We start from the raw sequence: 26,726 nt of genomic DNA, 5'->3' as shown, positions 1-26,726 counted from the left end.
CTTGACCAGTGACGAGGTACACGACACGTCTTGTGTTGACTTTCACTTTGTTTTTTATTAATTGGGAGAATGAACGCTAGCCCGTAAAATGTGTAGTCAATTGACGACAGCTTGTCACATGCTAAGCCTATCTATGTCAGCGTGTGTGATCGCTGACGTTTCAGTATCATTCCACTTTCTGGCATTTTCGTTTACATGTCTGGCTGGAGGCATCTAGCTAGCTCGGAGCTACAAGTGGCTATTACGTTCAGGTAGCACGTAAGCTAGTTCACCAAAGAATATTTGCTTCACCTCTTAGTATTTTAATAATTGTTCTATTCAGACATGAAATCTGTATTTAATGACAAATGAGCACACTGAGTGGAGATGCTTTGTAAATACAGTGCCGTTTCAGTGTTGGCAGTGCTGTCAGCAACTTTGCCATGGCCATGGCCATTGGTTCATGTTCGGCTAGTTGTAACACATAATAAATAAATAAGTCATGAAAAAAATTGCTATTTGTCATTAAAAAAAAAACTGCAGACGCAGCAGCGGCCTGACACAGCTACAGCAGTCCGCCCTCCCATGCAGCCCACCACCACAGCTTCAAGAAATCCTACGGGAACCCCTGGGTTATAAAGCCATTTCTAAAGCTTTGGAACTCCAGAAAACCACAGTGAGAGCCATTATCCACAAATGGTGAAAACATGGAGTGGCCGGCCAACCCAAATTGCCCAAAGAGCGCAGCGACGATTCAGTCAAGAGGTCACAAAAAAACCCACAACAACACCCAAAGAACTGCAGGCCTCACTTGCCTCAGTTAAGGTCGTGTTCCTGACTGCACCATAAGAAAGACACTGGGCAAAAATGGCCTTCATGGCACCGTTCCAAGACGAAAACCACTGCGGAACAAAAAGAACATTCAGGCTTGTCTCAATTTTGCCAGAAAACAAGTTGGTCATCTCCAAGACCTTTGGGAAAATACAAAAGTTTAACTTTTTGGAAGGTGTGTGTGCCATTACATTTTAGATTTACATTTACATTTACATTTTAGAAAAACAACTTCATGCCAGCAGTAAAATATGGTGGTGGTAGTGTGATGTTCTGGGGCTGCTTTGCTGCTTCAGGACCTGGAAGATTTGCTATGATAAATGGAACCATGAATTTTGCCGTTTACCAAAAAATCCTGAAGGAGAATGTCCGGCCATCTGTTTGTGACCTCAAGCTGAAACCAACTTGGGTTCTGCAGCAGGACAATGATCCAAAACACACCAGCAAGTCCACCTCTGAATGACTGAAGAAAAACCAAAACAAGACTTTTGAGTGGCCTACTCAAAGTCCTGACCTGAATCCTACTGAGGTCAGGCGTGGGGGAAATAATCGTTTCTGAGATGCATCACGGTGCGGACATTGACGATTATTAATTTGATTCATAAACGTCAATAATCAAAGCCGATGGAACAAAAAAAAAAATGAACAAAAAGGCGGAAGGCGGACGTTCATGGTGGTGCACCTAAGACACCGCAGGTAATTTTCCACCCAACTCAGAAAAGTGTTTCTGCCATAAACACTTTTATTGCGAAGGATTTGTGGCTGTATTCGGTTGTTGAGAAGCAGGGCTTTCGTGCTTTGTTGCGCACTTTGGAACCCATCGCAACGTTATTTCACTGACACTGCCATTGTGAATAAGGGCAGCCTAGTTTTTTTGGTTATTCATAATATACTGACATCTGCAGGCATTATTCTTTTATGAGAGCCGCTGGCACAAAATTGATATTTTGTATGAAAGCTGTTTTATGACTTTGCTATACAGCAAAAATATTATTTTGTCAGAGATTCTATGCTCAGGATTTTTTTTTTTTATGTTGGTTACTCAGAATATGCTGAAGTTTGTTAATTTTATACATGCTACTACTGGTGCACTTTACTTTTCCTGCTGGATCTGTGCAATGGGAAATATGTTGGTAGATGTAACCTTCAATTATTAAAAGATAATGGAAGCAAATTAATCTGGTTCATGTTTATTTTAATGGTGGATCGTTACAAATATGCTTTGTTTTACTAGTACACAGTGAGTAAATGGAAATTATATATATAAAAAAAAATATGCATGAAACCACATGACTATTGATCACAAACAAAGATGCATCGTGGTGCATCGATAATCGTTTTATCATCGCACCGCAGGCCTCTGAATCATAATCGCGTCGAATCGTGAGGTGGCCAGAGATTCCCACCCCTAATTGAGATGCTGTGACATGACCGAAAAAAGGCCTTCATGCTCAAAAACCCTCCAATGTGGCTGACTTATAACAATTCTGCAAAGATGAGTGGGCCAAAATTCCTCCTGTTAGAGACTCATTGGACATTATCGCAAACAAGTGATTTCAGTTGTTGCTGCTAAAGGTGGCCCAACCATCAAACAAATATAGATGATCTGAAACATTAAAGTGTGACAAACATGCAAAAAAATAAGAAATCAGGAAGTGGGCAAATACTTTTTTGCACCACTGTATATATATACAGTATACATATACATATACAGTATATATATGTTATTTATTTATTTATAGTTATTGATAGATTAAAAAACTGAAATGCATGTGTATATAAATATACATGCATTTACTTAATTCTACTTGTGGGTTCCTAACCTGGAATATCTATTGTTGAACTCTGCATGTGTGCACTGAACCTGGCAGTGAGTCCAGCGTGAGCTCACTGAAGCTTCATTAACACACTGACTACACATTGATTGACACACTTGTAGATGAATCGGTCTTGTGCAGGACTTCCTGTATCTGTGTGGTCACATGGTTTCTGCTACACTGCTACTGTCGAGGCATTGCATTACATCTACAAAGATAGACAGATATAGAGGAGCTTCTGAGGTCGAATCATTATGTCCGATTATTGAAAATAATTGGAATTACATGAATCAGTTCCAGGCAATGTTCCCTAATTTTTCCAAGTGTGTGAGCATACATACAAACGACCTGAGCATTCCTTGGATCTCTATGAGCGCCATCAGACGTGCACACTTACAGTATCACACCTGTCCAAAACCTGAGATCTTGAGGTAGTAAGTAAGTTCATCGGATGTTGTTGTGGGATCTTTTGTGACGTCTTGGATGAGTCGTCGCTGCGTTCTTGGGGTTACTTTGGTTGCCCGGTCGCTCCTGCGAAGGTTCACCACTGTTCCATGTTTTCGCCATTTGTAGATAATGGCTCTCACTGTGGTTTGCTGAAGTCCCAAAGCTCTCGAAATGGCTTTATGACATTCTCCGGACTGATGGGAGGGATCACTTTTTCACACAGGGTCATGTAAGTTTGGATTTTTTTCTCCCTTAATAATATAAAAGTTTCATTTAAAAACTGCATTTTGGGTTCAGTTGTGTTGTCATTGATAATATTTAAATTTGTTTGATGACCTGAAACATTCAAGTGTGATGAACATACAAAAATAAGAAATCAGAAAGGGGGCAAACACTTTTTCACACCACCGCATACATACATACATATACAGTAGTACCTCGCATAACGTAAAACTCCTTTTACGTAAATTCCACTGCACGTAAAGAATTTCTGTAAAGTTTTTGCATCGTATTACGTAAGAAATTCCATATAACGTAAAGCGTCAAGTCGGTGCAATTTCAGAAATTTGATAGCTCGTGCGACAGAGAGAGGGAAACATTTTCCATGGCTAACAGAGTACACTTGGTGACGCCTTCTGACGCTTCACGCTCTAATTGGCTGATTATCGGGGCACCGCCTACGCTCTTATCTCATTGGCTGATTATCAGGGCACATTTAAAAGCCAAAGACAAAGAAAAATACATAATTACAGAGCTGGAGTCTCAAATGAGGTTCAACATTTTTTTTTTGTATTTCGTTGAATTTTATTTTTGTTTCACAGTAAACACTGCAGCTAATATTGATTTCCATGCGTGTTTATTTTGCATGCATGTGTTTAATATCAGCTATTGTTTTCCCTATCCTAATTTTGGCCTTATGATGACACACCATGGCTCAGGTGGCATGCAAGAAATACTTCTCCCCCACACCTCCTCCTCCCAGTTGTCTTTCTAGTCCTGCAACAGTTGAACACAGACCAATCTAGCTCACATTAACATATGTGTTGTTTGAGATACGTAAGTGTGAGGCTGTTGCTTATTTCATCAGGGGTGTGATGGCGAGGAGGTGACAGTGAATTCCTTGCGGATACTGGCTGTAAAACCCTCAGCTCTTATTTTAGGAGACAGTCTGGGAGTTAGAATGCTGCTAAAACCACAAGGGGCAGGGCGGGTGGGGGCGGTGGCAGTGGTGGTATAGAAATAGGAGCACCTCTGTGTAGGGGATGTGTTTACCGCTTTTCTTTCGTATGCTCATTAACCCGTGCTCTTATGCTTGTTGCAACAAACCTCCTTTGCACTTAATAATGGGACTATACTATACGGTTAGCACAAACACATTAGATTGCAGCAAATTAACAGGTGGAGTGAAGGTGCAGTTATTACACCACAAGGGTACAAAAACACCTTGTAGCGCTGTTGTCAAACGATGGGATAACATTACAAAACATTAATTCCCTTGTTAAAACAAAAGAAGAACTAGCAAAATGGAAACAGTAGATATTGAGGCCCTGAGCTAATTTTATTTGCATTTAAATGCACAACTTTTTGACAGATGTGAGCAACACAAACACCTACTGATGGCAAACAGACATTCTGATGCGCTAACTTTGCCAGTCCGGAACCTCGCTTCATTCAACTTTTCACCATTTAAAAAAATGGTGCATGTTTGTCTTACTTAAATGTTTCAGATGACCAAAAAAATTGAAATATTAGTCAATGAAAACACAACTGAACACAAAATACAGTTTTTAAATTAAACTTTTAATTTCATGGCACATGGCACCTTCCGTGGAATAGTGGTGAACCTACATCCATCCATCCATCCATCCATCCATCCATCCATCCGTCTTCTTCCGCTTATCTGAGGTCGGGTCGCGGGGCCAGCAGCTTAAGCAGGGAGGCCCAGACTTCCCTCTCTCACTTGCCTCACCTGCCTTGGTTAATGTCAGTGTTCATGACTCCACCATAAGAAAGACACTGGACAAAAACGGCCTGCATGGCAGAGTTCCAAGACGAAAACCACTGCTGAACAAAAAGAACATTAAAGCTTGTCCCAATTTTGCCAAAAAACATCTTGATGATCCCCAAGACCTTTGGGAAAATACTCTGTGGTCTGACGAAACAAAAGCTGAACTTCTTGTAAGGTGTGTGTCCCATTACATCTGCCGTAAAAGTAACGCCGCATTTCAGAAAAAGAACATCATACCAACAGTAAAATATGGTGGAGGTAGTGCAAACATGCAAAAAAAAAAATCAGGAAGGGGGCACTGTATATGGTTTGATTAAAGTGTGTTTTTCCACCAATTGGTTTGCAACAGTTTCATTTCATCAAAGCAACAAATTGTGGAATGGAACAATAACAGAGCCTGAAATCTTTGGATTTCACCGTATCGGCCAGGGCAACTGTAGTGAAATCAAGTACCTCACGTTTTCACTGTTACCCTTTGAGAAATGTGAACTTCTCAAACCCATTTTGACAATTCAGTTGAGTTAAGACATATTGGCGGGCTGACTTTGATGGCCCGGGAACCAGGCACTATCCATATAGTGTGATGAAAGTGGGCTTCTCCACAATTAAGCTAGCAACTGTTTTGCTCAATCAAAACAACAAATAGAGGAAAAGTTTGGCAAAACAACTTAAGGCTCAGAGCTCAACTCTCTAAACACTCATGGAATGCAGACATACAGTATTGACTTGGATTTAGCGCTACTAACAATTAAATGGCTTTAAAATGGTGCTCTGAAAAATGCCCAAGAAAGTGGCACCACCCCCCTCCCATTATCTATGCAGCCTGCATCCTCTCTAAATAGTTGTGCATGACCTTTGCTACAGTAGCTCTAATTATTAGCACCACATAGGCCCCTGTAAGGCACACAGCTAATTAGAGTGGATTTATCTGAGGGGACGTTGCTGCCATTCATAGGCATGACTGCACGGGCTACCATCAGTGCAGGTGATTTAAATTTGGGGATAAGGTTAATCTGCGTAACATGGTAATGGTAATTAGAATACTAATCATGGCAAACATGGTTTTGATAACAGCACAGGGCAGATCAGTCACTGGTGGCTTCCTTGTTAACGAGCCGCCATTGCCGCTATTGTTTTTTTATAACTGATGTTTGACTGCGCTCGTTGAGAGCTACATCGTTTTAAAAAAAAAGGCATTGCCCTTTAATATAGGACCTCTTGTCATTGCATCTCATAAAGGGTTGTTACTGGAGAAAGCAGTATTTTTCAAAGCTTCAAGATGAATGAAGAGGGGCATCTGGAGCTATCTTTTGGCTGGCGGACAACTCGTGTAATGAGCCTAAGAGGGTTCCAATTATTCCACTTGTGATCAAAAAGGAGATGGAGATTACTTCTCTTGCGTCTTTTTTCCTTCCCTCTCTAGCTCTCCCTCGCTGACATTTTGCACAGTAACATCTTTTGATAGGGGCTCGGGGAGAGAAAGATGATTACTAGAGAGTGTCTGATAGTCTTGAATAGTCAGTGCTGGCCTCCCTGTTAAGACAAAATAAGAGTTTTTCTGAGCCACAGTCTCTTTTGTGGTTTCCTGTAGGGGCTGGCCATTGAAGAAATGTCATAGATCAATGAGCGCAAGAATGAACAATCAATCATCTAATGTATTAGGCTCTAAGCTAATTGCATTTGCACAAGCATTGAAATGCCGACTGAAACAACTTCAAGGAACTCATGCTTCATGTTACTTTTGGAGAAATATTGGCATGCCGACATACGATGCAGCAATGGTTGTGCTAACTTTACCAGCTTGGGGAACCTTGCTCCATTTGCGATTATGTCATTTTGACTTCATATGTTGTGATGAGTGTGCGCTTTTCCACACTTAAGTGTGCAACTTGAAAATCATAACATTTAAAATATGAAAGCGTGGTTTTCCTCATATTTTGAGTTTAGCTAGCACTTGAACATGAATTGGCCTTTAGTATCAAAATGGAAAGGCAACCAATGCACAACTTTTTCAAATATATGAGCATTTCAAACATGTAAAGACACCAGCTGTGAAGATTCATGAGTTGGCGGCATGCACAAACCAACATGCTAACTTTGCAAGTCACGAGCCTAGCTCCATTAGCGTTTAAATTTAGATTTTATGTTTGATGAACGTGAGTAGTCAGCAATGTAACGTTAATTGCCTTGTTTAATCAAAACAACTACTAGTGGAACGGAATGGCAACAACCCTTGGACCTCAGAGTTAAACCCATCTGCATTCAAATGCATAGGCCAACTGTAAGAAATTCTCCCCTCTACATGTAAAAAAACCCAAAAAAACCACCATTTATAGGATGCAGACATATTGACACACTAACTATTGCCACAGGAATCTCACTGTAGTCATTTCCACCAGCCTGTGTTGTAGATATTGCAATATTCAAGCAAAGCAAGGCAAGTTTATTTAGAGTGCACAATTCATACACAAGGTAATTTAAAGTGCTTTACAGAAAGGTAAGAAAGAAGGGTAAAATGACTTCATAAAATCATTCCATATAAACGTAAAATCACTTTAAAATCATTTCAATTCCATGAATCATTCCATAAAACCAAAACATTAATAATAATGAAGAGTGCAGATAAAATAATTTGAGTTGTCAAATGCACAGCTGAATAGAAGTGTTTTCAGCCTGGATTTGAGTATCGTCGCACATCTTCTGGAAGACTGTTTCAGATTTTGGAAGCATAAAACTGAAACGCAGCCTCACCGTGTTTAGTGCTGACTCTGGGCACCCGCAGGAGATTTTACAGCAAATATATGCTATTTTTAGTCCAAAATGGTCACACACTAAGCTGAATTCGTAACCTACCTCCTGGATGTGGATTATTTGCAGCCTCTGGAGACTTTTGATGCATCGTTAAAGCCATTAGGCCCAAGTATAGGAAGCCACTGCACAACATTAGCACATTGACATGTTAGATTAAAGACTACATAAACGACACAAATTGCCACGATTCTACTTTTTTGTTTGAGATAAACAATGCTTCTTAGACTCCACGAGCAGCTCTGATAGTCGAGGCCTGCAATATTTTTCTACAGAGCCATCAGGAGGAAGGCATGTTGTGTTTGTTGTGTGGGCTGCAGCTGTTTCTCCTCCGCCTAATAGTGACAGTCATGTCTCCCCCGCCAGCCCCCACTTGCAATACAAAAGGGAGTTGAAGCATTCGATTGTGTACAGCTTGTTTCCTCCCCATTTCATTTATTAAATTCACAGATTACAAGTAAAAGTACATTAGAAGCCCTGGGGTGACTAAAGAGATTTCTCCACCATCGAATATCAAACTATATCTAGGCCTGGGAGAAATGGAATGATGAAAAACAAAAGATAATATTATGTACTATGGCACTGGGACAAAATACAACTCCTTCCAATCAGCCAAGATAAACATCCAGCCCAGAGATATGTTCTTACTAGATAACGGCTTAGCACACACGCTGACATACAAACATGAGCGCATGGACCGGCGGTTTTGATAAGCACAGAAAATTACTACATGATGTTTATGGTGGCGGAACAAAAGGATTAAAAAGGACTTCATTTTAAGGAATCAAAGCTGTAGAAAGGTGTGTGCCGGGTGTAAGATGCATTTCAATTGACTAGATTAGACTTCATAATGGAGACGTAATTACAGGGAAACACGATATGTACACAGCAAATTGAGGAGTGTTAATTTTTTGGTGTTGATGAGAATCTTGAAGTTGGAGTGTCAATCTTACACTATTTGGAGTTGATCTAACACTGCATTTTCTTAAAAATGTTCAATTTAACACTGGATCATGAAAGTGTTGTAGTTCAAATGGAGTGTTGAAAATGTTCAAATCTTGTTAGTGTCACAATAAAGACATTCAACACTTCCACACTCCATTTAACACCTAACAGTGTTCACGTGTCTTAAGCTCCGCCCACGGACATTTCATTTAGACTCCACCCCTCACTTCACTTGCTGATGGAAGAAGTTGATAATTAGGAATCATTTTGCATCAGTAGGTAAGTAAACGTTTAAATAGATGAACTAATGAATTGTGTTGTACCTTGTTTACACATAAAAAACGTTAGTTTTTGGTGTGATATTTAATACTAATAAACTGAGGCAGCTGTTTCCACCCAAAGCCTTTGCTAATGTTAGCTCGTGTTTTTGCTAAGTTATATTTTCTATTTAGTGTTGCTGTGAGCTGAATCGGCACTGCCTGTGCAACATTTGGCAAAGTAAGTGAACGCTACGTTATATCTTCATTTTTAATGAGCTAATGGCTAACTAGCTAATTGGCAGGAGGAGCCCCCACAAGTAGGCCTGCTGGCCCCCAGCAAAGGACTTGATATGCTGTACAAGATACAAGATATCAAGGTTGGCAACTCTAATTGTTACTTTAACTTAAAAATAATTGTCAGGCATGTGTTGGAAGTGAACTACACAATTTTTTTTTTAGAATGATGCATCTTTATTTTTCTTCTTGATTCACAGAAAACCTTTCCTTGAGTCTTACGTGAATGTGGTAAGTAATATCTTTTTTTTTTAATCAATGCATAATAAGCCCTGCAACTGTGGCAATTCCATATTTATTTAATTATTTTAGTAGGATGTTTTATATTATTATTATTATTATTATATTTATTCTTATTCTCAGAGGTGGATGGAGATGTGTAGACTCCACTATCCCTTCACCCCAGTTATTGCCAGTTGGTGCGAGCCTCCACTCTTGCCGACTACATCCCATTCATTAGGTTCTACAATTTATCCTTCAGCCCACAAGAGGAACCCAACAGAACCAATGGATCAGGATGAAGCATGACGGGTAAGCTTTGAGTAAATAAATGTAAAATTAAAATTATCAATGATATGTAGTGTTTTTATGCATGACATTGTTTTATTGAAAAATCCTCTTGAATTCCCATGAACACACTATATATCATTTTAATATTTTTTGCAGAAAGTCGGTGGTGTTTTGAGGGCCAATCTGAAAGGTGAGGAAATCTTCAAGGAGTGCAACAAGACTGAAACACTAACCGATGCAAGGTGTAAACAGATGGTGAACATCCTGGCTGCAGATATGATGGAGCTGCATGGGTAAGAAGAACTTCCCCCTTTCCATTAGAACAGTCATTCCATGTACCATGTACTGTGGGAATGGTTCTGTCTGTGATCATTAACTATGATTTGTTTTGAAAGGAGGGTTCCGCCATCATGTGTGATGAGAAATTACGCCCTGAGAATTGTGACTTGTTTTCCATACCTAAAAGATCCATTCTCCAAACCTGGATATGCAAGTGTCTTTTCAATGTAAAACCTAAAGTACTGTTTTTGTTTTTCCTTTAGGTGTGTAGTTTGTATTAAACTCTTGTTTCAAATATGTTCATAGGATGCTTAGCTTAGCGGCAGTGGCTCAAGAGGTAGAGCAGGTCGTCCAGAAATCGTAAGGTTGGTTGATCCTTGCTCCCTCCACCCAGTCACTGTTTTGTCCTACACTTCTCCTGGCTCTCAAAGCCGTTCCAAGACTGTTTCTTCATGATGGTCCAAAAACCAGAGGAGAACATCTGTTAACTGGTCAACAGCTGCTTGGTGAGGAGTGCAAGGAGGCGCTATCTACAGTAAGACATTCAAATGATGAATCCGTGGTCGAAGAAGATGAGAGCAACTTTCCAGTATCGACAGAATATGATCCAAGCACAAGATGTATCATCGTCTGTTCTCAATGTGTTCCCTCACTTCCTTGATGTTCCTGGATTGGTAAGGAAATCTTGAGTATTTGGACTAGTTCCGTATTAGATTACCCATTACATCAACCATTTGTAAACCTGTAGGCCTACAGTATATGAAATATTCATGTCTTGTTTATAGATTGACCAGGATTTCTCAATGATGTTTGGTGATGAAGTATCTCAGAGGTTCCTGGCTAAGTGGTCAACTGTCTTCAAACCAAAAGTCATTGCAGACTTTAAGACTCTCCCGCAAAAGCAGAACATCGATGAGTTGCTGTCAGGAACTGAACCTCAACCTGATGACATATGTACTGGATGTAGCTTTGATCTACCTGTGTTCAAGAAGATCTGTGATATAATAAAACACAAAGAATGTGCTTTCATAATAGCCTGTAATGTAAAAAAACTATGTACTATGAGGACCTGTTTAACGCGTACTGCATAGAAGACCAAATGCTTGAGTTTTCTGTCATGTGTTTAAATGAACTGACTCATTTCAGACCATTTGACAAGCAGTACTCTAATGACAATTGTCAAAAAGCAAACATACTGTAGTGCCCTGCTGTTATTTAAGCTGTCTGTTGGAAATGAAATGTTTTGGAATAAAATGTATGAAGCAGTCAACTAGTCATTTTTAAAAAATGTTTAAATTTTATTTTGAAGTAGTAGATTAACACCTTTATAGTGTTAATGTTGCAACTCCTTTTGAGAGTAAAATGACACTATAAGAGTCAATAAATGACTCTTAAGAGAATTAATTTGTGACACCTCACACTAGTGTTAAAAAAATGCAACACCGGTTGGTGTCAAGGAGTGTTAAATTTTAACTATATAAATAGTTAATATTGACTCTACAATGGTGTAAAAATGGCTACACTTTCAAAAGTGTTAAAATAACACTTTGTAGAGTGGACCCCATGGGACACTTTGAAAGTGTTGAGATTAACTCCTACAGTGTCAATTTAGGCCTGCTGAATTTGCTGTGTACAGTATTTGCGTGTATGAGGCTTAGGAATACAGCACCTCGGCTTCCTGTGGATGCACAGCAGGGGTAGGGATGCAATGTGTGTCGCTGTTTTTCGTGACCCCTAAAAGTCTGCCCAAACACAAATTCAGTTAAATGAAATCCGTTCAGCTAATCCCCCATCACGCCCACTTCCAGTGAGTGGGTCAAGCCCACTTCATCTGGCCTCTCTCTCTCTCTGGCATGCTGCTAGGTTCCCAGTCCCCAATGGAGACAACAGAGGGCCCTGCTCCAGTTTTTACTCCCACTGTGTGGTTGTGTATGTCAACACTTGTTTCACTGCAGATGGCTTATTCCCCACCTTATTCTCCCCCCTGCTTTACGCTTTGGTAATGGATTATAAACCGTCACACAGCACTGGATGTTATTCCGATGTGAGAGCACCCGATCTTGTTAAGAAGCTGGATTTACAGATGTGCACGCAGCTAATACTTTTCTGACAGCTGCCTAGTAACAAATCATCCCCTCATAGATGACCACCAGATGTACATCTCATAGCAGCAAAAAAGATCACAAATCATCTCTACCTGCTTGTCGGGGTCGCTCATGGGCGTGGCTTTGCTGGGGTACTATCTAAAACGTCCATCTGTTTAATAAAACCCTGCTTTGATACAGCAGTTGGCACCATTGCTCATGATTTCCTAGAGACTTAGCTTCCTTGCAAAGAAAGCTATGCAAGTGTGATTTTCTACTATTTGGTGTTTCATTTACCGTAATTTCCAGTGTATAAACCACTACTTTTTTTCTTAAACTTTAATCCTGCATCTTATACAGCGATGTAGCGAATTTATAATTTGTTTTCTTCTGTACTTGAGAACCACCACTAAGCATTTAAATTCAATGCTGCTCACGAGCCAAGCAAACAAACGGTAGCTCTTTCTTTAGCAGAAGCCAATCACAAGTTGCATTGTAATTCCCAGCAACCTTGTCAACCTGTTGGAAATCGCAGAAGGTTATTACTCAATATAACAGTCTGACTGGTGGTGTTAATTTACAAAGGAAGCTAAAATAATCACACAGCAACCAAATTCAAAAAAACATATTATAACATAAATATAGCATAATAACATTCAAATAACAATGCATTATTAAATTAAAATAACAAAGAAAAGCAATTCTAACTTCTACCCACAATGCATCACTGCAAGCAGAGATGTCCATTGGCCAAAGGTTGCCTGCTGTCGGGCGCCAGACCACCTTGGGCCAAAGAACGACTCCCGCTTGCAGTGATGCATTGTGTGTAGAAGTTGAAATAGCTTTTGCTCGTTATTTTTACTCAATAATTGGTTATTTTAATGTTATTATGTTAGGCTATGTTCACACTGCAGGTTAATTCCGATTTTTTTGCTCATATGTGACCTGTATCTGATTTTTCATGTCATTGTGAACAGCACAATTCCAATTTTTTTCAAATGCCACTCAGGCCTTGTTCGTATGTGGATATAAATTTGATATGTATGAGATGCGACTGCAGTATGAACGGTCGGTCGCATATATCGACAAGGACCTCGCACACTGCCGTAATCTTTACTTTTGTAAGCACGCAGAAATGTGTGTGATGTCGTGCTTTTGTGCATGCACGTCACTTACCGGACGCTTTGCGTTGACATGGACAAGTCGCATTTTTTTCCTGTGATTTACAATGGGTTGACATGCTCGTTATGAGTTTCCACAAAGTTCATAAATTGACGCCTGTCAGATAAAGAACAACTGAACCTGGTCCTCATGCACTCCTGCCCACTATAGTTTAAGACCTGCAGATGTACAACTTATAGTCCAGTGCGTCTTATACACGAACAAATCTGATTTTCTCTCTAAATTTGGTGGGTGCGTCTTATACACCGGAAATTACGGTAATCAAAAGAACAAACGGTAGAATGGAATGCTAACAGAGCTCGAGGCTCCAAGCTAAACCTCTTTTCATTCCAATGCACAAGCCAACTGCTGTGAATTACCTCGCGTGTTACTTTTTGACGAGCATTTCAAACCCTCTTTGAAGATTCTAAAGTTGAGACAGACGCATCGACGCTCTAACTTTGGCAGCCAGGGGAACCGAGCTCCATTCACATAGTGTGATGAAACACAGGGTAGATAGCAAATCAACATGAATTGCTTTGTTTAATTCATCATTGCGGAGCGGAATGGCAACAAAGTTAAGGGCCAGACCTAAACTTCTTAGAAACCTCTAAAAAATGCAGATTCAAAAGCAGAAGGGATGTAGACATACTGACGCCTTAACTATTCACTTTCTGCCAGCCTGCAATATTTACTACAGGTATACACCATTTTTAGTCCGAAATTATCCCACACTAACCGTTATTTGTTAATTTACTCATGGGTTTGGGTTATTTGCAGAAGGAGATAATTCATCTACTATGATACAGAGGTTGGCACTCGCATTTTGAGCTTTGATTTTGTTTTTTTTTTTAGACATTAGCTGTGTTTTAGCAGCTGCCATGCAACAAAATTGCACATGCACCTGCATAGATGCCCTTTAAAAGGACCCTCCATGTAGTGTAAACATCGTTTGTTTGCGCGTGTGGCCCGGGGTGGTGGGATTAATGAACGCTGATGAAGTTCCACTCACATCCCAGTTGCTGCCATCTTTATTTGCCGGAGGCTGTGACTCATTCCCTATACCCAGTGTCAGATTAAGGCATGTCAATAAAGAGACCCACTCAATCCATCTCCCAGCAACTCTCCCCTCGTGTGTGCCTCCGTGGTCTGTAATGAGCTGCTGAATATCTACATGCCGCTAAAGTGTCTGAGAAGATGCCTTGCCACTGTGAGCGAGGACAGGGGGTTCAGAGACAGAGAGAGATGGGCACCCGCCGTTACACTAAATGACATTTGTGGCGACCCGTTTGGGTTGTGGTCAAAATGCTTTGGAAGACAGGCTTGCATACATGTAATACAGATATCCTCAAAGTTTTATTATCATTAGACAAATGCTCAATCACTTGAGGACAATTAGTGGCTAATTGCCCCTGCAAAGACGTTTTGCTTGATGGCAGTTCTTCAACCAATCTTGCTCAAATTTTACACAAATGTACTTGTCAAACAAGGTGTGTAAGACATTTAGTGGTGATTTGGCTCAACACCCTAAAGTGAGAGTGGGTCTTTTGTAGTCCAGCGCATTGAGCTGTGTGAGAAATTTCAAGTCAATCCCACTCCCGCTGGTTTAGTAATAGTATTTTGCACATAGGGATTTTTCCACCTTTTTCCAGGTCCCAAATCTATGTTAACAGCACTGACACAGAATGAGGAGCCATAACAGAGGCGGGAAGGTGTCTGTGTGCAAGGGGTATGGTGTTTTATACCCAGACACTAACTTTAACCACTCTGTTGTGTTTAAAGCAGTTGTCGCATCGGATAATCTAATTGCAGGATGCATTGTTGCTGTGTGAAAGTGTACACAAATCATTGGCAATATCCCCCTTCAGTGGATTCTGTGTGAAAGGCAATGGTGGATAAATGCCGGCTTGTCCGTGACAGCTGTGATGTGGCTATTCAGTCATGGTAATGGTAATGGTTTAATTGACACGTTTGCACTTGCACAACTCAGTATGTCTGAAAAGGAGTAGGAAGAAGCACAGCTTAGTTAATCCTACCCCTTCCCCATTTTGCAGGCTGTCCTTGTAAAAGAGGCTTCTAATTGGAGTCATGTTTCAAAATAAGTAAAAGTTGTGGTGTTTACTCAGTGGCCACATGTTTACATAATATAGTCCTTCTGAATGTGTGTTTGTAAGGCCTAGCCCAGGGGACGGGAGGGGGAGGGGCGGAGGACGGGGGGGTGTAAACCATTGGGAATTTCTGGCGCTCTAAATTAGTGTGCCTCACTTCTCCCACAACGCCGGCTTAATGTAGGGCACAACCGAGAGGAGAGAACGCAACTATCTAGTAATTTGCTGGGAAAAAAACCCTGCTAATTATTTTATGTTTGTAGTGCTTGTTCCAGAGGGTCAGAACCACTAAATTCTTTCTAGAAAAAGATGCAAATATTGCCTTTATTTATACATTATACACGGTTTTGGTAAGTTTTTTCTATAACTGTATTTATCTATTTATATTTAATTCCTACATTCATTTTATATTATTTTATTATTGCGTTTATCTATAATGAAATTTCTCATTTATTCATTTTGCTACACGGTGGCCGAGTGGTTAGCATTTTGGTCACACAGCCAGGAGATCTGGAAGATCTGTGTTTGAATCTCCGTTGGGCATCTCTGATGGAGTATGGAGTTTGCATGTTCTCCCCGTGCGTGTGTGGGTTTCCTCCCACATTTCACTGGAGACTCTAAATTGTCCATAGGTATGAATGTGAGTGTGAATGGTTGTTTGTCTATATGTGCCCTGCGACTGGCTGACGACCAGTCCAGGGTGTACCCCGCCTCTCGCCCGAAGTCAGCTGGCTCCAGCATACCCGCGACGCTAGTGAGAATAAGCGGCATAAAAAATGGATGGATCTATTCATTTTTTTATTCTTCTTTCTTTCTTTTTCTTTCATCACTGCATTTGTTTAAACATGAGTGTAAACATGAGTTGTAGTGTAATTCTGGTCAGCATGTTTGGAAAAATAAAACCAATACCATTACCATGCCAATTTACACATTTTTGGGTGGCACTGAAAAAACGTCAGAGATTCAAATCAAATCCTCAAGGCCTTGGCCTGAAGCAAAAGTAAGCAGATTTCTCATAGGGAACTGCTCGGATACATTTTTCTCCTCGTATTATTATGTAAAACCCTAAAACTTTATCTCATACATGTCTTTCTTACTGGGAGTCAGGACGCACGTGCAGGCTCGAAGGCTGAACAGGTGTTAAATGAAACCCGATGCAGCTTTCAGAGTTTGGTGACGCAGTCCCGAGTCGCTATTCAAAGGCTTAGCGAGAGCAGCCTTGTAGCTCAGGACAAAGACAACACAAAAACCACCACCCCAGGAAGTCACATGGCCACCAAAGTTTAGAGGGAGGGTGTCAGAGGTGAGCACCCATTAAGACAACAGCCGTAAGCTGCTTAACTTTGCAAGACTACATTGGAATGCAGATGTCTTGGGAGGGGAGGGGGGCTATTATTTAAGATCTTTTCATCATGCTGAAAGGGCGGGGGGAAAATGTCAATGTCTCTAAAATACATGAATAATGAATACTGTTTCTATCAATGTATGTATAATTAATCACATCTCTTCTAACTGGACGTCAGTGGAGCCTCTCGGCCTGAGTGACATGGAGACAAGTCTGGACTATTGTCTGTGGCTGACAATAACAGACAAATAGGCATCATCTGCACTTTCCTACGGAGGAGGTAGGGATGGGCATGATAATCGATTTCTAATATTTGGGCTCATAATGTGGAATTTATGGTTGGTTAATTGTGACGCAGCGTGGGCAAAATGGAAACCAGCAGAGGTGCTGTGGATTCAGTAGCTACAACAGAAAAATCACCAAAGTCGACCGTCCTCTCTCCACACAGCCACACACACAGTCAGGGCGCTTGTTTCGCTCGCAGACGCTACACTACACTCGTGTTTTATTACTATATTTCATGTCCTTCATGTGTTCTGTGTACAGTGTGACTGACTTAGGAGTTAATTTAGCAGAATTCTTATTAATCAATATGGCATTGCATTGCTGAAAAAGTGGTTCAGAACATTCAGAGAGGGATTCACAGAAAAAAAAGCCTGATTTCTTCCTTTTTTCCCGACTTGTTGAGAGTGGGAAATACAGTATTTGTTCAGCTTCATACGGGAAGCACGGGGGAGAAGGAAATATAAGCAGGAAGTGTTGTGTTTACACCTGCGTCATTGTGTTTGAGTGAGGCCATTATTTGGTTTGCTCGGACACAACTCCACACGTAACACGCTATCAAGGACGGCAACACAAAACAGTCACAACAACTGACACTGTTCTACTTGTCGTTGTTTTGCGGGTATGTCGAAAAAAGGATGGCATTTTAAAATGTTCTCTCAGCCATAATAATTCACTTTAGACTCCCAGATCGGCCTTGCTGGGTTTGGGCTAAATTGATGACTGATGGAGTGAAATGATGCAGAGAAGGTGGCAGGTTGTTTGTCATGCGTGTACCCCTCTGTCACAATTGATCCAATATAATTTGAGCGTGCGGGGGAGCCCGTTGATATTAAATGGTAATAACTCTGTATTCATCAGCACTGACTCCCCACAGCAAAGCAGAAATAGAAAGTGTAATCTCATCCACAACTACGACTGCTGTGGCCTAAGGCTCTCTTCCACGCTTTTTTCCACCACTGATCCTCCCTGAGGGGCCCTGGCCTCTCTCAATCTATAATCTAGCAGATGGCAGAGGATCTATGGGAAATTCTGTTATCGGGAAGAAGGTGGAATAGTTGCCCGTATCGGGGGAAGGGTGGGCATAAGGGGCCGTAGGGGTTAGGGTTGCTGAGCGGCGTGAGGTAAACACAATATGAACCCTTTGTCTTGGGTGTCGTGCAACCGGCGGCTCGAAGAGGCCCGACGGGGGGCAGACCTACAGGTGAGGCGCTCGGCTTTTAAAGCACATTGCTGCCAAGTCGGGGGATTTTTGTGCAAGAAAAGCCTGAAAGAGGGAGCGTCTGCAAAAATGTGCATTAAGGCTTGAAGTTAAGCTTAGTTCAAGAATCACCCTCACAAACTTACACAAAGAGCAGCCTTTACCAAATTTAGATTAGGATTACAATGCTCCCAGCTTGATTTTTAGGAAGTGAAATGCTGTGTTATTGATCACAGCACACATTTTCCTAGAAAAGGGATCTTTATCATGGGTGTCCTCATTGTCTGACACTTGTGTAAGCGCACTATTCTACTCCTGGACCACTGCACACAGAAGGGTGAAATTTGGCATCACATGCACCCCTACTGAGTTGCATATGCTATTTTTCTGAAAAAATAAACCACATGGTGGTGCTGTTATTAAACCCCAACGTTATTAAATTGACTCGAAAGTCAATACTTCTCTACAAAACACCCACTGTAGCTTTAGGGTGTTTAGACGACATTTGTTCCACACCTTTCGGGGAATGAAAAGCACATGTGTGTAAAATTTGATCAAGATTGGTTGGAAAAACATGGACACCACCAAGCAAATCATGTTTGCAGGTGCGTGACACTGAGCAACTAATTGCCCATAAGTCATTTTCCATGCGTCTAATGAACATAAAACTGGATATCTGACTTACATGTATTGTCGTATGTCTTCCAAAGTATTTTGACCACAGCCGAAGGACGGCACCACAGATGTCATTCCCTATCATGTGACAAAATTAAAGTTACAGGGAGAAACCACATTTATTTGTCCGTGCATTTCACACAGAGCCCAGCAAATCGAGACATTCTTGCAACTGTGTTTTCATGTAAGATACGTGTTGGACAGTGATAATCGCTTTTAACAGAAAATGGGACGGAAGAATTGAGTTTTGGGTGGAACCAACATTACAGGCTGCGCTTTCACGCAGGTGTTGTCCATCCTCTTTTACAGCTTTGATACTACTTCACCCCCCACGTTTTGACTCGGAGCTGTTTATACAGCACAGCCACATTGGATTTGGCAAGTTTGATTGAATCAGTCTGGTTTGTTGTCCCTATTATGAAACGCTCTTTTTTAGCTTGGCTGTAAAAGCGTCCCCCTCAATGTTTTTGCGCGGCATTTTAACGAATTTAAACATGAGCAGCCTCGACGGACATGAAACACTCACGTCTGTAATCCAATTGTTAAAAAAAACACATAAACACGCTCAACGGACAGTAGGGATGGGCAATATGGCCTAAAATCCATATTGCGATATACTGTGTATCATATATATTGCAATAATGATACAGTATATGTCACAATACATTATTTGACATCTACATTTTAGAACCAATTCAAAACAGGTTAAAGATTATAAACGCTTGGCTTTGGTAATTGCATCATTTACGTTTTTTCAAACGTGTTCGCTCACAATGTAGTTTGTGTGTGTAGGAGTTGTTCTTTCTATATATTCTTATTAAAGTACTTTCCAATTTCCTGTTTGTAGCTGGTTATTCCTCGCTGAAATGTGGTTCCAGCTACACGTTTGTTAAAGTGTTTGATTTTTGTACTTTACGTTAGCATGTCATAGCTTTTTTGCCTAACTATTCCTCGTCCTCTTTTACCTATGATACCTATGATACTTGGAAGAATGTCGTTTTTGTGCCGCCAAGGGGTTGAGGATTTAGCCACGCTAGCTGTGGCGCTACATTTTTGCAGCTTGTCACTCTCAATTTTGCAGACATGTTTTGATAATTAGTATTCTACACTGGTCATTTGGTGTCAGTCATGTTACATTGCTGAAGACAATAGCCACCGCAGGAAGTACTGTACAGAAACCGGAAGTATAAAAGGATCAATGGTAATGGTAATGTTTTAACTTCATTTGAACATACATACACGTTACAATGGAATACATCAAATAATTAAATTCACAGTTCCACATGTCCAAAAGGAGTAGGAAGAAGCAAAGCTTATTTAATCCCAACCTTTCCACACCTGTTGCAGTACATTTATTCACACCCTGTATTTAGATGTGATTTTTTTAAATACATAGAACATTGATAAGGTAATGTAACAGTATGGTGATGTAATTATTAAGATTTTTTTTCATAATAAATCGAAACCATACATAATATTCAGTGTAATAATAAATAAATAACAAGGCGCTCTCCCAATGCTAATGCGGGAGTCTATATTATGTCTTATACTGTAGGTCTTATTTATGTACAGTATCTACTATACGGTCATCCCTCGCTACATTACGGTTCAAACATCGCTCCCTTGCTCTATCGTTGTTTTTCGAAAAGTAATTAATTCATAAATGACCGCTGTTTTGTGGTTGACCATGGACTATTATTAGTCAAAACATATTGAAAGACAAGTAGTATTCTGGTCACTAGGTGTTACATTGATGAGACATAATGTAATCTTAGATTACAATAATAATAATAATAATGGCATGTTCAACATGACATAGTGAAAAAAGTTCTCCTCCCTTTCTTTGTGGAAGTGGTAAGATTTTGGCTTCTTACTGTGTCCTTGTTCCGCATTCCGTTTGAAATCCTTTCTTAAGTTTAGAATAAACAAATTGGAGGCTGAGTAGTTCGCTCGGTAGCATGCTATGTGATGCAGTGATTCTGTAGCCTGCGCATTACAGTTGAGCAATATGTTGTAAACAAAGATTAATAGGACTGTAAAGGTGACTATAGGGGTGATATTTCATGTCTAGGGCTGATTGTCATAAACAGGTTTCCTATGTTCTAAATATGAAAATGTTCCATTTATTAATATTGAATCCTACTTTACAGAAATTCACTTATCACCCATGGGTCTGGAACCAATTAACCGCGATAAACAAGGGATGACTGTATTGGGTGATACGGGTGTAAAGGTGACTATCGGGGCTTTAATAATGTTAAAAACCGTACTTAGAAAGTCGTAAACAGGTTTTCTGTGCTCCAGCTATGAAAATATTCCATTTATAAATAAGGAATCCTACTTCGCTGAAATTGCCGGCTCTGGAACCAATTTCCAGCGATAAATGAGAGCTGACTGTACATTTCCCTATGAGTCATTTAGTAAATCACCAATTTCATGTTGTGCTGTTGATATATTGGTTCGGTACAGTTGCACCGTGAATTAGAAGCGTGTTGACAGAAGTCACCATCCTGTTATTTTGCGTGTCTAATTAGATTCTTGGTGCGATTGCAATTATATGCGCACTGAACCAGGGCTATGACTTCATCAATGCTTTTTTAGTAGATGCTAGGTGGGCAGTTTGCAGGCAGTATGCGGCCCACAAGTCGTATTTTTCCCGCCCGTGATTTATAATAAACATTTGTAAAGTGGTACACATTTTCAGCAGAAACCCTTCATTTTGCAGAGACTGACAGGATGAGAGTTCTTGATAGAAACAACAATCTTGAATGTCGGCATTCTTTGTGCCAAATGGTTGTTTATCAACATGGCAGCCTTTCTCTTTTATCACCGCTTTATATTTTTACACAGTAAAGTTGTCATGCTCGGACAAAAAGGAGAAAGCAACAACAGAAGAAGTCTCTCTACCTATAAATTGAACAGATTGGCGGTGACACCTTTTTACGTGTCCTTTTTTAGCGTCTTATTAGTACCTATTGCTCCATCTGTCTGTGTTTTCTTTCCACGTAAACGCTGCAGTTTGTCGCCGCCGCCTTGATAATTCATAGCGGGAGGCAGCTGTGACATTTTGTCTTTATCTGCTATCTTTGCTTGAAATCTGCTGAGCTTGTCGGGTATTTACTGGTGTAACAACTGGTGTCCTCGCACACACCTCACCTCCCCCACCACCTCAATCCGCCCTTCCTCTATTCAACGCTGAGAGGAGGAAGGCAAATCAAATCTTACGGCTGCGGCGGGGAGATTGCTTTTGCTCTCAGTGGCAAAAGGCGAGTCCATCGTCCTGGTGACCCTGCTTTTATTGAAGAGAAAGATGCAAAGGGTAAAAAAAAAAAAAGAGGGTTGGTGGTAACCGCACAAGTCCCGCAGGTCAACTCTCGCCCATTTCCTCCCATCTTCAGCCGCTCCCTTGACCCCCTCCCTACCGGCGGTGACACGGCTATCCGTCACGTTCCTCCCTGCAGTCCTCCAGATGAAACGGAACAATAATTATGGGAATAGAGAGGCTCTGGCCGCCAAAGCGGGGCCGCTCAGATCACAACAACACATTGTCCAACCTGATTAAGTAGCCATTTGCGGCGTCCTCTCCTCCTCCTCCACCTCCTCTTCCTGCTACTTCTACGTCTTCTTCTCCTCTCGACTGAAACTTGACCCCGCAGCAAGACTTATCGATACTCCCTCCAATTTGAGGTGGGTCACAAACGTAGGAGGTGATGCTACATCTGTGCGCTCGTCTTCCTCGGAGTCAGTGACTCATCAGTGAGCAAGGTCACTACCCTCTCGCGCTTGTTACAAAATAAAAACAGAGGAACTGCCATCATTTCCTTTCAAATCCTTTCACCAACAAGCTTTTTTGGAGGCAGTGATGAGATTTCTGTGACATCATTTATGACGCTGTGGCACCTCTTTCTTTCCCTTTCGCCTCCATTTTTTTATTCAAAAAGACGAAGGCTGGCTTGTTGTTGTCATCGGTTGCTTAAAGTGAAACTAACAGTGACGATAAATGTTCAATCCCGCCTGAAAGTCACACGTTTTATTATCATTAGCCTGTAATTGGCGCACTTAAAGCACAGCAAAGCTATTATCTGCATTGATGATTATATACTCACTTTTCACGAGTCAAAATGCAGTCATTTTTTTTTTCCAGATTTCACTAAGAAATATAAATAATCTGTTCCAGGATAAAAATGCAGCCATTGTAATCCCTTAATTAACCGTACAGGCAATCATTTAAGTCACATTTTAACACTGTTAACCTCCACACAAGTGTAAAAGTAAGTTAACCACTATTTATGGACAAATTCATTTAGCATGTGGGGCTGCAAGGTGGCGTAGTGGTTAGCATGTTGGCCACACAGTCAGGAGATCTGGGTTCGAATCTCCGTTGGGCATCTCGGTGTGGAGTTTGCACGTTCTCCGGTTTCCTCCCACATTCCAAAAAACAAAAAAAATGGCTGCTCTAAAAGGTCTGTAGTTATGAATCTGATCCTGAATGATTGTTTGCCCTGTGATTGGCTGGCGACCAGTTCAGGGTGTAACTTGAAGTCAGCTGGGATAGGCTCCAGCATACCCACGACCCTAGTGAGGATGTGATGGATGGATATTGTTTATTGTTAAGCACAACTGCATCAAAAGGCTATCATATTGTACCAGCGTAAAAATAAATGACTGTAATTTCCGGACTTTAGAGCTCACTGGTATGTAAGCAACACCCACTAAATTAAATTTTTTAAAAACTTTTGATTAAATAAATTCATTTTTCCAAACAGTGACGAGCACCGCCTTGCATCATGACTAGTTCAACCGTGCCGAACAGTGAGTGTAACATGGATAGTTAAACAGTAGCCTACCAGAAAAGTCATTCATCGGCGTCCTCCTTCTTCTCCTCCTCCTCCTCCTCCTGGTAACTAAAATCACTCAAGTTGTCTTGACAAGCATCACAATTGAACAGCCTTTAGAATTCCTTGGTTGGTGATAGTGGACGGTTGGCGGGCTGAGCAGTCCAAACAGAAGCTGTAGTAATTCTACACTTGATCAAACTTACTTTAGACGTGTCAGACTCCGCTGTATAAGACTTCGAAACGTGGTATTGACTTCCGCTTCGCTCGTTCATGTCACTGCTTCCTGAAGCTGCACTCTAAGCATCATGGGAAATGTCATTTTTAGCCAAAAATGACCTGCATAAACTGTACAAGCCGCAGAGTTCAAAGCATGAGATATACTGTAAGTAGCGGCTTCTACCCCGGAACTATTAAGTGGTGAAAAATATTACAATAAAGCCATCTACAGTATATTTGGTCTATTTGAACATGTATAATAGTTAGCTACTTAATGGGTAGCTTTGTTGTGCTAGCAGCTAGCGTTTGAGCTAACTGTCTCTTTAAAAAGAAAAGACACTGAAAGCTTTTTTTGTTGCTAGTAGAACTGACTTCTAGTCAAGTTTCACGTGGGCCCAACACTTTTTACACGTAAATTTGATTCAAAATGTTGCTTTGTTTCCAAATTGTAACTTTTGGGTTTCCACTGTACATTTCTTTATGAAGTCATGAAATGACTCACTGCGATTCTCTCTGAGAATTATGGGCTGATTTTTATTCCTAAATGTAAATGAAATTATGTAGGGAAACAAACATGCCTTGCATCAAATAATGTTTGATTATTGCTGATCTTTATTTGTGGGTTAAAGTTTAATGAGGGCTAAATGGAGAAAAAAGGCAGTTAAAACTGACAGTAACCTTCACTTGCAAACACACTGAATCATAATGTACATGTGGGGGGTGGCCTTGCATCCGTCATTATGTTTTTTACCCCTGCAAAAATAATTCGGATTCAGAATAAAAATAATGGACAAAAGAACCAAAAAAAAGTACATTGGAAACTACAAAGTCAAATGCTGTAAACTGGCATTCTTACCACAGTGTTCTGGAAAAAAATGTTCCAGAAAAACCCCAACACAACTTAGAATTTGACCCATTATAACCACGCAAGATGTCAACAAATCTATACTTTATGTGCTGCACTGTTTATTTGGCTTTGTTAATGAACAGTTAATGGAATAAAATTACATAACACACATGCATTTTACCAGGAGGATGCTAACGCAAATAGCATGTCGCGGCTAATGACTAGCATGACTATGAGCAGAGAAGCTTGACGACAAATGGCACGTTTGTACTCTGCGTTATGTGTCAGGTGGGTGAGTAGTTTTAACTTTTTTTTTGTTTTATTATAAAGTGGTTAGCTTCTCTTTCTACTTGTGTGGCAGTTAAATCCTACTTAAAACATGGAAAAGAGTGACTTGTGAGTAGTTTTACTTTGTTTTAGCTTTATTAAAACATTGCCTGTATGTTAAATACATGTACCATGGCCACAGTTTTACAGCGGAACAGATCTATTGATTATTCATATTTGCAATATTTTCAAAGGGAACCGTACTTTTTCAATAACAACAACGTTGTTATGGGCGTTCCACTCTGCCTGCACTGACTTTGCTGAACATGTTCACTTTCTTTTGTTATTATTTCAACATAGCTTTTTTATCTATGCAGCTGCCTCCGCGCGGAAGTCGAGGCTTGACCCGCATAAAGTTTTTTTTTTTTTTTTTTTTTTTTTTTTTTTTATCAGCACCTCCTATCTCCACTGTGGAATTTTAAGTGAAGGCCCCTTCTTTGCTTTCTTTCAGCACAAAACACCTGCATCTGATCAAACTTTGCGCGGTCAGATCCTTGCTTTTCACTGTTTCTTTCTCTGATAGCCTTTGGCCTGGAAGGGGCGACCATCATCTCACACACTCACACACACACACACACACACACACACACACACACACACACACACACACACACACACACTCTCAAAGCAGAATAAATGCAGGGAGAAATGATAGTGGGATGCCTTTGAACTTTGTTCTTTAATGTGGGGCAGAGATCTATTGCATGCATATTCCAAAAAGTCTTCATCTGCAATTGCGCCGTTAAGATCCCCCCGGTACGCTTAATTTCATCTCCTTCTCGAAGCGCTTTATTTATTTCATTTTCCTCCACATTAATGTGTAATCCTCTCAAACATGTTCGAGAAGTTCAGACGAGAGGAGGAAACATGGTAGGGAGGGAAGTTCCTTCTTCTTTTTCTTACGTTTTGCATGAAACGTCTGTGCTTCCCCAATGATTCCGTTTTAAAGATGTGTGTGTGTGTGTGTGTGTGTGTGTGTGTGTGTTGGGGTGTGTGTACATGTGTGCACTGCAGCACTCAACTCTCAGTCAGCCTGTGTGTGTGTGTGTGTTTGTGTTCTTGTAAAGCAGGGGTTTCCAAACTTTTTCCACTGAGGGCCACATACTGAAAAATGAAAGGATTCAAGGGCCATGGAAATGCCAAGAAATTATATATATATATATATATATATATATATATCAAGAAAAAACTGCATCTCTGTTTTATGATAAAGGTGAAAAAAGCTCTATTCTTAGTATAAACTTCAGTGTTTGTTTTTTGCCCATTTTTGCTGTTTTTTTTTTCCAAACATTTCAAATGATCTTTGTAAATGTTCCCATAATATTAACGTTTTTCCCCAACCTAATTTTCCAAAAATGCCAACTTTATTTTGTTTTGGGTCTCATATAATATCCCATCTTTTAACATATTTTTTCTTTAATATTCCCCCCCCCCCCCCCCCATGCTACTCAATGACAATAAATA

General features: G+C 40.5%; 1 protein-coding gene and 1 long non-coding RNA gene across 5 annotated transcripts in view; both read left to right on the top strand.

The window, feature by feature from the left end:
* The window catches only part of pcdh19 (protocadherin 19), a 92,449-nt gene that overhangs the window by 27,781 nt on the left and 37,942 nt on the right, over positions 1-26,726 (top strand). The window lies entirely within an intron of this gene.
* Positions 4,329-15,596, top strand: LOC129189512 (uncharacterized). The gene is made up of 3 exons (XR_008572814.1): positions 4,329-9,920; positions 10,056-10,192; positions 10,295-15,596. It is a non-coding gene; the product is annotated as an uncharacterized LOC129189512 (long non-coding RNA).

Source organism: Dunckerocampus dactyliophorus, chromosome 11, assembly GCF_027744805.1.
Source record: "Dunckerocampus dactyliophorus isolate RoL2022-P2 chromosome 11, RoL_Ddac_1.1, whole genome shotgun sequence".
In the NCBI taxonomy this organism is placed as follows: Eukaryota; Metazoa; Chordata; class Actinopteri; order Syngnathiformes; family Syngnathidae; genus Dunckerocampus; species Dunckerocampus dactyliophorus.
The sequence above is the reverse complement of the archived record's forward strand: the minus strand, read 5'-3'. Positions and strand labels throughout refer to the sequence as shown.